The 14,068-nt window shown below is 39.4% G+C and overlaps 1 long non-coding RNA gene across 1 annotated transcript; it reads left to right on the forward strand.

Annotated features, from left to right (window-relative positions):
* Nucleotides 1-1,754: 1,754 nt before the first annotated feature.
* Nucleotides 1,755-2,835, forward strand: LOC149638275 (uncharacterized). The gene is made up of 3 exons (XR_016372302.1): nucleotides 1,755-1,930; nucleotides 2,486-2,583; nucleotides 2,686-2,835. It is a non-coding gene; the product is annotated as an uncharacterized LOC149638275 (long non-coding RNA).
* The last annotated feature ends 11,233 nt before the right edge of the window (nucleotides 2,836-14,068 follow it).

Below are 14,068 nucleotides of genomic sequence, written 5' to 3' on the forward strand. Positions count from 1 at the left end.
CGGTAAAAAATTAGTGTCAGTGCTTAAGGAGAAAGAAACATTCAAACATGGGTGCGAATGAACTATAATCTCATTGTGAAATATTTATTCTTCGCGTTGTTTCGCTTAAAGCTAGATTCTCACTCGACCGAAAAAAACCGGTGGAAATCACACAGCCAAAGGAAGAAATTTTAACTTACGCCGGCGTCCGGCGGTAGACCGTTCACACTACGACTGAATTTTCAGTTTGGCGGTAGATTTTTTTGGATCACGTGACAGATATGAGTTGTTTCCACAACATCCATTTCACACTCTGAATTGGTATCTTTGTCCCCTTGTCGCTTAGATCGTAAAATAAGGGATATTTTCGAGCCTCCTCAGTAATGTCTTCCTTATAACATCAAATCTCATTTTTCCTTCCGTTAGTTTAATTTTGCTTTCTTGTTAGTATGTTTCCGATAAGCTTTGGTCAACCACAAAAAAATGGCGGCTATCAATCGATCTCGCGTGTGCGTGCGCTCTTGAAATTTATGACGTGGTCAGTGGGATAATTTCATTGGCTGAGACACCGGCGTAACGCCGAAGACGACCGAAAAAATAGAACACAACTTACGCCCGACTGAACGGAAATTCCGTCGGGCTCGGCGTAAAGATTTTTCGGTCGAACCCCTTTCTGCCGGGTTTCCGTCGTGTTTTCCGACGAGTGGGAATCTAGCTTAAATCATAATTGCAATTACTTTTAAAAATTCCAAGACGTCATATCACATTTAACATTTTATCGCAGATATTATATGTTCTGTCTTCTACTAAAAGTATATTTAGGGCCAGCTATTCCATATTTTTCCCCCATGAATTACATAGGGAGGGCCAAACCAACTGCAGAGAGGGCCTGGCCCACCTGTACCCCCTGATTATGCTACACTCTTAAAGGTGTTATGCTACACTCTGAAAGGTGCTATGTGACACTGAAAGGTGTTAAATAAATAGTTTTAGGTTTATTAATAGAGTCATGGGACGTTACCATAACTTGTTCGCTGTAGTGAAAGGTTTGATCAAGCAATACTTTCATTCTTTTATTCATATTCTCGTTTTTTGCGGCAAGAGATATTTCAGCTGAAGTATTTAGAAAAATTGGCAAATATTCTGTCTATTATTGAGATACAATGAGAGGAAAGTGTTTTCATAGCATCCGAGCATAGAACTTTTTATAACACTTGAATAACTTGTTTTTTTAGCTATAGCGCAGGCAAATGCTTATCAATATTTCAGTTGGGTTGATAAGTAAGAAGATAGTTCTCATTTTGACTCGGTGAGGTAAATGTTCGTTTCTCTAACTTGTTTTTCTTCTACTAGAAGGGTTTAGAAAATCGATCCAATTTGTTAAGTATTCGTTTCCTCTACTAGGTAATGTTTTGGAAATCGCTTGAGGATTCCGTGTTTTAAAATGATTATTAGCAAAGGTTTAGTTTAAAAGTAGAAAAACACGGGTTCAGATACGATTCATTTGTTGAGTAATGAATAAATTCATTTATATCATGAATATTGATTGTTCTGGTTTTCATCTTTCACCCCTGCACAAGTGAGAATACCAGAGAAGAAAAACACGAACCCAGAAAACATTCATGAGATGCGAACCAGCTTGAAAGGTGGCAATGTTAAATCGCGTGTTGTATAGCACTTAAAAGCTGATTGCTATCTTTCCGACACTTTATATTTTAACGCGTACGTGTAACTACGCATTTCGAGTTCAAGTCGCGAATAGGAATATTTTACAGTCGAGTATAAAAGTTCAGAGATTAAACATAGAAGTGAAAACTGATAAATTTTTATTTCGTCAATACATTATTGAACTAGAATTTCGATTATTAGTTTTAATCAATGCCAATTTTCTGTGAGAGATCTTGGTACCACTTTTTGACGACCAAATTGGACCACCAGGATTTTAGTAAGGGTAAATATCTTTCATTTAAAATTTCGATTTCCCAAGGTTGATAAATAGAACAGATTTTTGATGAAAATAACTCACATTTACCTAACAGAAGGGCAGGGTGTTACTGAGATGTTACCGATTATCTTAAAGAACTTTAGGCGAATGCTAAGGGAAAATTAACAAGTTTTCCGCGTTCAAATAGAATGTCCCTTCTTAGTAGGTTGTCTATTATTTCAAATAATGAAAACTTTTAAATATAAGAAAACGATTTATTTGCAAGAAAATCAGTAAAATAAAATAAAGAGTAAAGAGAATGCACGCAAAGGAGAAAAAAGGGTTGCTACCTTAGGTTTGCTTTACTGAGTGAGTTATTGTGTCGGTAATCCTCTAAGCAGGGACGGAAATAAGATAAATTTTAGAAACCTATGGGGGTCACTGCCTTTAAAATTATTAGTTGTGCAATAATGCTACGGTGTTCCTCGACCATCTTGTTCAGTGTCCCGAAGCTTTTAAAAATTGTCTTCGAAGCCTAAAAATAGTGTTTCCTTTCTTTTAATTTTCAATTTCCATATTTAGTGTGTCCGTCATACTTGCGTCTTTCGAAACATATATAATTATATATTATTGTCTACATCATGGTTCCTAGAACTCTAATGAAAGTCTTAGTGTTAGTGGTAAGTACTCTACTGAATTATTGAACTTATCGAGATTGACCAGAGTAAAGTTGCGCTATATTTTATTAAGAACGTAATTTCGTTCATTGTTTTTTCATATAGATCATAAATAGCCTATTTTGTATCTGTGAGTCAGATTCAATAGAGAATTAAAGATTCCAGAATATAGTTATTGACGAAAACGTGAAAAAAGAAGTGTGAATGAAGTAGACAAAAATAATAAAATACAGACATTAAAATTTGAAAAAGTTTCCAAATTACTAAATGTAACTCAAGAAGTCAAATGTTTCTGTATATAAGTGTTTATAGACAGATTTAGAGGTTGTGATTTGAGGCCTAAGTTCTAAGACTAATCGTAGGACTGAGCTTAAAAACATTTTTTTTGCATTCAGACATATTCTCCAGTATTCTTTTTGTACCTTGTCACTTGTTGTCACCTGCATACAATAAAACATGAATTCAAACATTTATTTACACCTTGTGCAATTTAGTATAGAGACGTAATCCGTTGGCAGTATTGAGGGTTGTCCACAAAGGAAGGTGTTGGTCTGATCTCGACCACACTGTATATATGGTATAAATTTAAATTTGACAACCGAGGCTTATAATTCGAAATCTTAATATTTGTAAATATCAAAAAATATACCTGAAAATAATGTAGCCCATGATTAGGCCACATTGTTTACGTACTCTCGCTATAATAAATTTACTTCTCGTGAAAAATCCCCCACTATACCAGTGAGAGGGGAATAATTTTTCTTTAGCAACGTGGCAACGTGAAGCACACGTCGCCGATTCCCTACTTACTTCCTAATTTCCGTTACTTTCTATTTGCCTTTGTTTATTTTTCTAATACTGCTACTAACGAAGAACTATTAGTTCCATCAGGAATAGATATCTTCTTCTTGGAATCTATAAGAGACCCCATACTAATAACTGAGTGAATGTAAGGGGAAGGGATTGAAAATTTGTTTAACAGCACGCGCCTCCTTCCTCGCCTTTCATTCGCTCTTCACATGTATAGGAGCAAAAAAAAATAATTTAAAAAACCCTAGTTCTACTAGAGCACACGCAAAGAGAATTTGTTTAAATTAGGGTTTGGTGCTCAGGGGTCACGCGAATCGCGGTGAGGGTCGCTAGCTATGTTAATACCACGTGGCGTTTTAGTTTCAAATACATGAAAAAATAACACGCACTTTCCAGCCCCCCCCCCCAAAATACGAATCACGTTGAAAAACTTGGAGTATTTATTAAATATGGCTAGTTAATGGTGTGTAAATAAGCTACTAGTTGTAAAGAGATCTATATATAACGCATGAATAATAATAACCACAGTTCCTTATTATTAAATAGCAGAAAGTGTTGCATATTCGGGTGAAATTATTGAGAAGCTAGTGTTTGACTCGGCTTGAAGAGGTTAAATTTTGGTTTCTGTTGTATTAGGGTGGAACTGAACTAAACCGAACTAGCTAGCAGTCGATAATAAATTAGGTGTGTGTAAGAGAAAAAGATTAAAAAGAATAATCATTGTTAAAGTGGCACCGATCGAGTTTAGTCAGATGTATAATGACATAAAGGAAGTCAAATAAAGCAATTAAGAGTTACTACAGAACTAGAATGATTTAGAGAAAACGTTAGAACAATACTTCAACATGGTGTCAGAAGTTTGATCGACCCATACCCCAAACCAACTATCAACAAACCTAAGCCTTGGACTCAACAGCATGGCAACTTTCAAAAGCCCAGATCCCTTCATACCTGGCTCAACGCCTGCCCAGTCATGGGAAACCTTCAAGGAACGGTTTAAACTGTATGCAGCGGCCTCAGAGTTCACAGAAGAGGACCAGGCTCATCAACGAAACGTATTTCTACACGTCATTGGTATGGAAGGCTACACGATAAATAAAACACTCCCCTTTCAAGTTAATGCAGAGAATAGAACATTGGCCATGATATATGATGCGTTCGACGCCTATTACAAACAGTACCAGAGCAAAAGCATGGCAAGATATGAACTATTCACAAGCCGACAAGCACCTCAGCAACCGTTTGACTCTTGTCTACTCCAATTACAAACGGCAGCAAACGCAGTCCTAAAGGACCTAAAAGACTCCCTCATCGCAACGCAAATATTAATCGGCTCAAACAATTCGGAAGTACAAAGAAATCTATTCAAGATTGACGAACCAACGCTAGCGGAGGCCATTGCCATAGCACAGGCTGAAGAGACATCCCTAATACAATCACAAGCAATCAATCCCACAAAATCAACGTACGCCAGTCACAATGATCACCATAACACACAACTTGACGCAATCTTCACAAAAACTACGATACCCATAGACAAAGGGGAAGACCACTACACAGACAAGGCCATTCCAGCTTTCGCAGATGATCACTCAGTGCAACCTATCAGGGGCGCCAACCACAACAAAGATCACGCACACGGGCAGAATCCCAGGACCCAAGGCCCAACCACAATGCAAGCTACCGATACAGGTGCACACGGTGCGGGTTGGAACATCAGCCAAGATCATGCCCTGCTCAAGGCACTACTTGCCGTACATGTGAGAAAGCAAGCCATTGGGCCACGGTGTGTCGCGCGGTAGATGCACTGGAAGTATATACGCCACAAGAACACAGAAGTACACCAACACACGAGGAATACCAGCAATTGCCAAATCAATGGGACAAACCACAAGAATATGACGAAGAACATCACCACCTAAACTCCCTCACACTATTCGCGACCATGCCGGAAATATCAGGTCGCCGGGAACAATCTGACACGTGGAAAACCGTTCTACAGATCGAAGAAATAACGGTAACCTTCAAAATTGACACGGGTTCTCAAGTCAATGTGCTGCCTAAGCAGATATACGAATCCTTAACACACCCACCACCTATACAACCGGCAATGCACATAATAAAGGCCTACTCAGGTCATAACGTGGAAGCATTCGGTACAACTGAACTTGCTTGCTCCTCCACCATACTGAAAACTACCTTCTATATTACCCCCACGTATCGCACACCAATCATAGGAGGTAACGATGCCCAGCAACTTGGTCTAATCGCACGACTAGGAAGCCATCTCCAACACTAGGTAAAGGAGATAAGAATGATAGACACAGAAGATATGCCACAACACCTTCGAAACCTAACACCTCAAGCGTTGATTGCACAATACCCGGATGTCTTCGATTCGATAGGGAAGTTACCAGGACAGTACCACATGGAACTGAAGCCGGGAGCAATTCCTACATCCGTGCTTGCACGTAAAATCCCGATTCACCTCAAACACCATGTACAGAAGAAACTAAACGAAATGGAAAAAGACGGAATCATCGTCCAAGTGAAAGAGCCAACTGAGTGGGCACACCCAATGGTAGTGGTCCTAAAACCCCAAAAAGAAGGGACAAAAAACCAGAACTCAGAATCTGCATTGATCCCCGCAATTTAAACAAAGAATTAACAACTATCCGATGCCAACAGCCGAGGAGATATTTGCGGAACTAGCAGACGCGAAATTATTCACAGTACTGGATGCAAAAAGCGCCTTCTGGCATATAGAACTCACAACGGCCAGCTCCTACCTATGCACATTCGCAACTCCGTTCGGAAAATACCGCTTTACTCGACTACCATTCGGAGTCGCAACGGCTTCCGAATACTGCCAGCGTGTGATGAATTGCAACGGATCACCAGAACTCGTTGCAGACGACGGTTGACTTCGCGAGATCCTTATGTTCAGCCGCCGTCTTCGGAGATTCCTCCTTACCCCTCCCCTTTTCTTTAGACCGAGGCGTAAAGTAACGTCGATTACAAAACAAGAGTCAGTTTTCACTTTTGGTTTCGAAGAGTAAGCTCTCTCGAACTTTACCGTGGACCAAGCTCGGGTCGTTTTGTTTATTCGAAATCAGTTTTGTTTATTCGGAATAAAACGTGTAAAGACAAGATCGCGACATCCAATCGGAAATTATAAAGTGTTTAAGTGTTTCAAATAACCTCTTTTGTTCAAGATGCATAGAAGGTATGTGTTTTCTTAACTTTTATTATCTTCCGTACGGAACGAGATAGGCGCCGCCTATTTCTATATTTCCACGGCTTGTAGCGATTCCCCTTTCGCGACCGGCCACTAGCTTTTCCCGGGGCAATACGTTGTAAATGGTGCCCGTGCCCATGATTTTCGAACCCTCGGTTATTGCCTTTCCCGTTTCGCCGTCGCCATTTTCTTCCGTCGGGGTGGTCGGGCCCGCTTCGGCTTCGTTATCGTTTCAGTTTTGGTTTGAGCGCGAACGCCGCCATCTTGGACCTTCCCGTTCTCGAATATTCTGAGACGTAGTTTAGATATTTGATTGTTTATCACATTTATCCACACTAGTGGAATAGATTAAGCTGGGCAATAATTTATTTTGATATCTATATTTGGATACGCTTTTTTTGAATGAGCGAACCCGAACCGTGCCCAATTCTTACTAGTAATAAATTATATCGTGAAAGAAAGAAATCAGAATCCTCCTCGTCTTCCTCCAAAACATCGGAATCTTCGGAATCCAAACTTCATGTAGCTTAGCCTAATCTAGTGGTTGGCAGCCTTTTACGCCCCCCTCGTTTAACCGCAACAAATGTGGCTTATGCATATGATTCAAATGAGGAGCCCCCGTGGGATGAGAACCTCGATTCAGGTCCTTATAGAACAACACAGTCTGAACGGGAAGACATATCACCCCATAACCTCTCTCTCTTTGAGGCAGAAAGACGTAGGCGCGAAGACAATTTAGCCCTTTTCAATCAAAGAAGCCAAAGTCATGCCCCTTGAGGAAATTTAACAAGTCAAACCAGATACGGGAGCATATCAGATCTCCCTACGGTACTAGTAACTATTCGCAGTAGCCCAATTAGACCTAGGCCTAAACCAACAACCGAATTAAGTGCTTACGCAGGGGCCAAACAATTTATGCAAAATTGGACTTCTTCGGCTCGAACAAATCCTCCGATCACGTGCACTGCTACAATACCCTTAGTAACTACAACGACCAATTCCAATCGAGGAACCATTCCAAGGTGTAGTTCAGTTAGTTATACGAGTGCCCCGATACGATTTAATAGAGCAAATCCAGTAGGACAATCGCAGAGGACAAATAGTCAGCCCTCAGTTGCCCCCCGAGCCAATCCTCCGCCTCCCCTTAGCTCTCAGCCCCAACGAACACAGGGTACTAGTCAGGCCCAAGGGACATCCAATCCCCAACCTCAAGGTAGTCCGAATACCGGAGGTGCCCAGCAGGCTGCATTCTTAGCATCAGTCCTGCAATCTTTTTCAAACCTGGCGGCATCTAACCAGGGCAGTGTGAAGGGTTTAGAGCCCCGGAACGATTAGCGTTTTACGGACGAAAAAATGAAAGCGTCCCTGAATTCATTAGAAAATTTGAGGAATACGTAAGCTTCCATAAAATTAGCGAGGATGATAAAATGCTTTTTATGCCCCTCCTGTTAAGGGATTATGCCCTTTATTGGTTTCGATCCCTCCCCCCGGGAGTAGATTGGGCAGAATTTAAGGGACGATTAAAAAGACATTATAGAATAAAGGACGAAGGAGCTAAGGCCAGGATAGACTTACAGACGAGAAAACAAAAACAAAATGAATCCATCGATGAGTTCTTCGGTCATTTCGTTAGGGTAAATCAGAGTTTGCATCCCCCAATACCGGAAGATAAGTTACTCCTTATTATTAAACGCAATTTAAGGATGGAATATAAGGGGTTACTCATGGTTCTCCCAGCGAATACAATTGCGGACTTGCATGACATTTGCTTAAATATAGAACAAACCTTCGACTTAAATCCACCAAGCCCATCCAAAATTGAGACTATCCCACCTAATAAGGCAACTCAAGACCCTATAGTTGTTAGAGAACAGGTAGCTCCCCCGATAACGCATTACTCACAGACGGGAACGGGCCTAAGGTGTACCCAATGTATGGGACATGTTACTAATAGGGACATCCCTTACCGAAATACTAACACCCCACTTCCGGACGGATCCCAAGCTCCTACCTGCCCACGTTGTTCCACACAGTCCTCCAGCTCAAAATTATCGAGCTCCTTTCCCGAGGCCAAACCCCCAATCTAGGCAACCCCACCGGGACTAAAGAAGACGTTCTCTACAAGACGAATTCCCTCGTCAAACTGGAGTTTTCGAAAGGAGAAACCTTGTCTATGAACCACGAGAACAACCACCTCGACAACGAGCCCTTCCACCTATTCCAAGACGCTACTCGAACCCGGAGAATCAAATTCCTCAGACTTTCCATCAGGAAGCTCGACCAATACCCTGCTTTAACTGCGGAGGTTTAAGTCATTATGCGAGTGAGTGTCCATCACCACGGGTTGACAGACAGAGAGGTCAGAATCCGGGAAACGCCAACCCAGGGGGGAGTCACAGAGGACGTCTACCTCCCGCGTCTCGATAGTCCCTAACGAAGACAATGTAATTGTGGCAAGACCGCCCCTTCGGCTTGCCACAGTTCAACAAAGAAGAGGTCTTCCGAAAAGGAGTCCTCACTTAATAAAAATAAAATTTGAACACACAAGCCTACCTACTAGAATTGACAATGGGGCAGAAGTTTCAATGATCAGCCTAGACCAATAAAGGGCCATACAAAGGTTTAGAGGGGACATTCGATTAGAGCCCAACTCAGAAAGATCCGAGTGTATTGTTATGGGAAACGGACAATATTCATTCACAAAAGGCTCTACGTTGTTAGATTTTGAAATAATATTTGACCAGAATATTACTGGGCGATTTAGTCAAGAATTTAACATCGTCCCCTCCTTACTTTGTGACGCAATCCTAGGCCAAGACTTCCTTGAGGACTGATTTTGGGAACCTAACTTGGACCATAGATGGACTAACCCTAAACTTAGTTGAAGTAACCGAAGATCAATTGCCACCGTCGCCCCAAATGATCTCAAATAAGCAGAAGAGAGAGTTGAAAGAACTCCTTCTTAGATTCCCCGAACTGTTTAGCGATAAGTTAGGGCGAACTAGTTTGGTCGTACATGAAATACATACCGGTAGTGCTAAGCCTATCCAGAAAAGACCTTACCGTGTGAGCGAAGATAAGAAAAAATTATCGAGCGAAACATCTATGAGAAGCTGAAGGACGGTATCATTAAGCCATCGACTTCACCATGGGCTTCTCCTGTAGTAATTATTGAACAAGACGATGGATCTGGAACTGGGAAAAAGAAGTATAGATTTTGTATAGATGTTCGAGAACTCAATTCCATCACAGCCAAAGACCCCTATCCGATTCCTCGAATCGATGAAACGCTAAGCAAGCTGGGAAAACCCAAGTACATAACAGCCTTGGACTTGAAATCTGGCTATTGGCAAGTCGATATGGAACCCGGAAGTGCTCCCAAGACTGCCTTCATAACTCATGCCGGCAAGTATGAGTTCAATGTTCTCCCATTTGGACTCTGCAACGCACCGAGTACCTCTCAGCGTTTGATGGATGAAGTCTTCCGGGATGGAGAAAAATTCTCTATCGTCGTGTATCTGGACGATATCCCCATCCGAAACATGGAAAGAGCAGAAGAACGCTCTCGAATACGTCATGAATAAAGGAAGCTATTTGCAACTCTCCGCCTCTAGCCGCGTACAAGCCTGATGCGCCCAGTATCCTAACAACAGATGCCTCAGACGCAGGTTTAGGAGCAATGCTATCCCAGATCCAAGACGGAGTAGAAGTTCCGATTGCCTACGCCAGCAGAAATCTTAGAAATGCTGAAGCGAGTTACAGTACCTCCGAGAAGGAACGTCTCGCGATTCACTGGGCTATTGGACATTCCCGACCCTTATTTGGAAAGTAACCACTTAAAGGACATGTCTCATTAAAATCGAATAATTTTAGTTGGCTTTTATAAAGGGCCCAGTGTATAAACAATCTCTTATATAGGGGAGTGTAATGATCTATATTTTTAAGTATTTTTTTTAATATTTAGTGGAGTAGTTAAATGCTTGACTAGAATCTAATTTAAAATTTTATTTTAATATATTTTTCATGTTAAAGCCTGTTGAAAGAATTTCACCACGTGACTGATGTCGTAATTGATTGAGTCTCACCCAATCGTACCCAGAGATTATACGGCTCTTATTGATATATATTCATTTATAAAACGACATCAATCACCAGGTGAAATCTCATTCCCTAAGCTTGAAGATGAAGCACACATGCTGACTTTTTAGAGCCATGGCTTGCGATAGCTCAGCCACTCTCGAGAATTTGAGTGCCTTAGTACACCCCAATATTAACCAAGAAAATCCGAAAGTGTTTAGTGTTGAATCACGTCAATAAATGGTTATATAATTGTAAAATTATTTTGGGTTTCTTCCAACTTCTCTCTTCTTATCGACCCTAATTTTGTTGCTCTGTCCATCCGTTAATCTCTGGACTCCTTTTCGCAATGAGAAAGCCAATAGTTTGAGACCCGGTTATTCAAACTAATTTTCTAGGCCGTGCTGTTTATTGGTGAAGTAATGGGTTTTTGGTCTTTTAGGCTCGCTAAGATAAAAGTTGAGTTATTACATATTATCCTTTAAAAGTAGCACAATAGTTTAAAATAACATTTTTCTTATCGAATAGGTGGAGAGGTAATTCAACGACGATAAAGTTCGTGACATTGAATTTTAAGGCTTTTATCATTTTGGTTTAGTCCCATTGGACCGAAACCGCTTTTTGGTTTTTATGGAGAATAAATTTAAATTTCCAGCCCAATGGCGGGTTTCTGCTGAATGGGAATTAATTTGAAAGAACTAGTTAATTAAATGTCTGTGAGGATTTCGAATCACCGCAGCAGAATGGTAGAATATCAGGCTTTTAATTCAGAGGCTCGGGTTCAAACCCAGAGAAGGAAATTGCTGGTTAGGTGTGGTCAGGTTCGGTTAGGTTAGGTTATTATCCTATTAATTGGCTGCCACCTTTTCCAAAACATTCTCTTATTAATTAGTTGCCACCCTTTCCTAAATATTCTCCTATTAATTAGCTGCGACCTTTTCCAAAACATTTTCCTACTAATTAGCTGCCACCTTTTCCAAAATATTCTCCTAATAGTTAGCTGCCACCTTTTCCAAAATATTCTCCTAATAGTTAGCTGCCACCTTTTCCAAAATATTCTCCTAATAGTTAGCTGCCACCTTTTCCAAAACAATGGTTCCAATAATTCGTTGCCACCTTTTCCAAAATATTCTCCTATTAATTGGTTGCCACCTTTTCCAAAATATTCTCCTATTAATTAGTTGCCACCTTTTTCAAAATATTCTCCTAATAATTACCCAGGTAGCAAATTCACGTTGACTCAACGTTTGAACGTAGCATTGAATAAACGTGTGCATTAACGTTTTTAAAACGGTGATCATGTCACCTTGAAACACGGTGTTTACACACGTGTTTATTTTGTCGCAAATACATGAGAAATCTCGTTTATTTCTCGTTTTAAAAACGTGTATTATAAAGTAGGTTAACGTGGATAAATCGTGCGTTAAACGGTTTTAATTTGGTTTATTTTTAGGGTTATTTGAACGTGTGTAATAAGTTTATCTAACGTGTCTCAAAAGTTAATTGAACGAGTGTAACAACTTGATCGAACGTGCACAAAAATTAGTTTAATGTGTTTTATAAGTTAGTTGAACCTGTGTATAACGTTGGTATAACGTGTTTAATAAGTAAATTACACGTGTTTCATAAGTAAATTACACGTGTTTGATAAGAAAATTACACGTGTTTATTAAGTAAATTACACGTGTTTAATAAGTTAATTGAACCTGTGTTTTAAATAAATTGAATGCGTTTAATAAGCCATTTAATTAAAAATGTTAAAGACAATAATTGAACATGTGAAATAAGTTAATTGAACGTGTAAATTTGCTTAATTAAACGTTTATAATAAGTTAATTGAACGTGTTTGTTTAATTAAACGTTTATAATAAGTTAAATGAACGTGTTAATTTATTCAATTAGACGCTTGTAATAAGTTTATTGAAGGTGTGCAATAAGTTAGTTGAACGTGTTTAATAGGTTAGTTGAACGTGTGTAATAGGTTAGTTGAACGTGGGTAATTAGTTAATAGCACGTGTGTAATTATTTAACTCGTGTTCTCAAATTGGAACCGAAACATTGCCAGTATTAGCTTCGGCATTTTCATTTATAGATGCAATCCGAACCAATATCACAGCAATGACAGGACTAATACAAAGCCTAGTTTTCAGTTGTTATGTATAAATGTAGTATAGCTAAATCAAAAGATAACAAGACTTTTGAAATATTAAAATTAAACGATTTTCTTGGAGTTTTGAAACGAAACATAGCTTTATAGCTATACTACTACTAAAAGAATCGTAATTCCGAAACATATTTACCATATTTTCATTTTATATTTAGCAAAAACGAATAAATACAATTTTGTAAGAGTTCCATTCACGCCAATACAAGGGAAAAAAGCAATAAGGGAGTATTAACCGAGGAGAAGAAACTGAAAACTTCTTATAATTATAAAATTTTATAGCTCAGGCCTATGCATTACATGTCAACAGTTTTTTAAATAACCTCTAATTCCTACTAGGGCTTTCGTTGTTGATTGTGAAAAAAACCAACCGTCTCTATCCTAAATCGACTTCTCAACAATGTCATAAGTCCCTTACTAACTTTGAATAGAGTTCCCATGATTAGTATTTCAATGGGAAAACGTCTTAATTACTCGCTTCATATTAACTATGAAATGCGTAGAGTTCCAACTTCATTACTCGTTCTATATATATTTGACGGATGTCTTTCCGATGAAAGAGGTTTTCCTTAAATAATTAGGGTTGTATGAATGATATAAATTATTTTAATCGTCACTATTTTACATTAATTATAGTTAAGTCGATTTAAGCAACTTTATTCCTAAAATCATTTTAAACCTAGCTATTTTTAATGTTTGACTTCTAGTGAAAACCTTTTTAAGATTTCTTTGTAAATTTAGGGTATATAAGGAGATTGATTCCTAAATAGACGGATAAGAAAAAATGCAATTGCGTGAACCTTTGGTGAAAGCCCTGCCATCGGGGGCTAGACGTTTCGCGTAACCATAGACGCTCGCCTCGTACATTTTAACCCTAACGACAAGCTAATGTTGCAGATTGGTGTCTATGCGGTATAGACGAAAGACCAGCTCAAGGTGGTGTTTGAAGCCAATAAGAACTGATTGGTGTGTATGTGGTATTTTTAACCTGCGAACGCGAGGACAGAGACACGTCAAGTAAAATACTTCCGTGACGTCATCGAAACTCGGAGAGGTGATAACGATTGATTATAGCTTTTTATGACGCAAGACATGTACGAAATATCAACGCTTCCGAAACGTACAGTAATATTGCAAAACTAAGGGTCATTTAAAACCATTTTCACACGTGTTGTGAACGAACTTCTTATAAAGACTTG

The sequence above is a fragment of the Phalangium opilio genome, unplaced genomic scaffold (assembly GCF_054372755.1).
Source record: "Phalangium opilio isolate 3A_F unplaced genomic scaffold, DU_Popi_V2 ptg000094l_1, whole genome shotgun sequence".
NCBI classification, from domain to species: Eukaryota; Metazoa; Arthropoda; class Arachnida; order Opiliones; family Phalangiidae; genus Phalangium; species Phalangium opilio.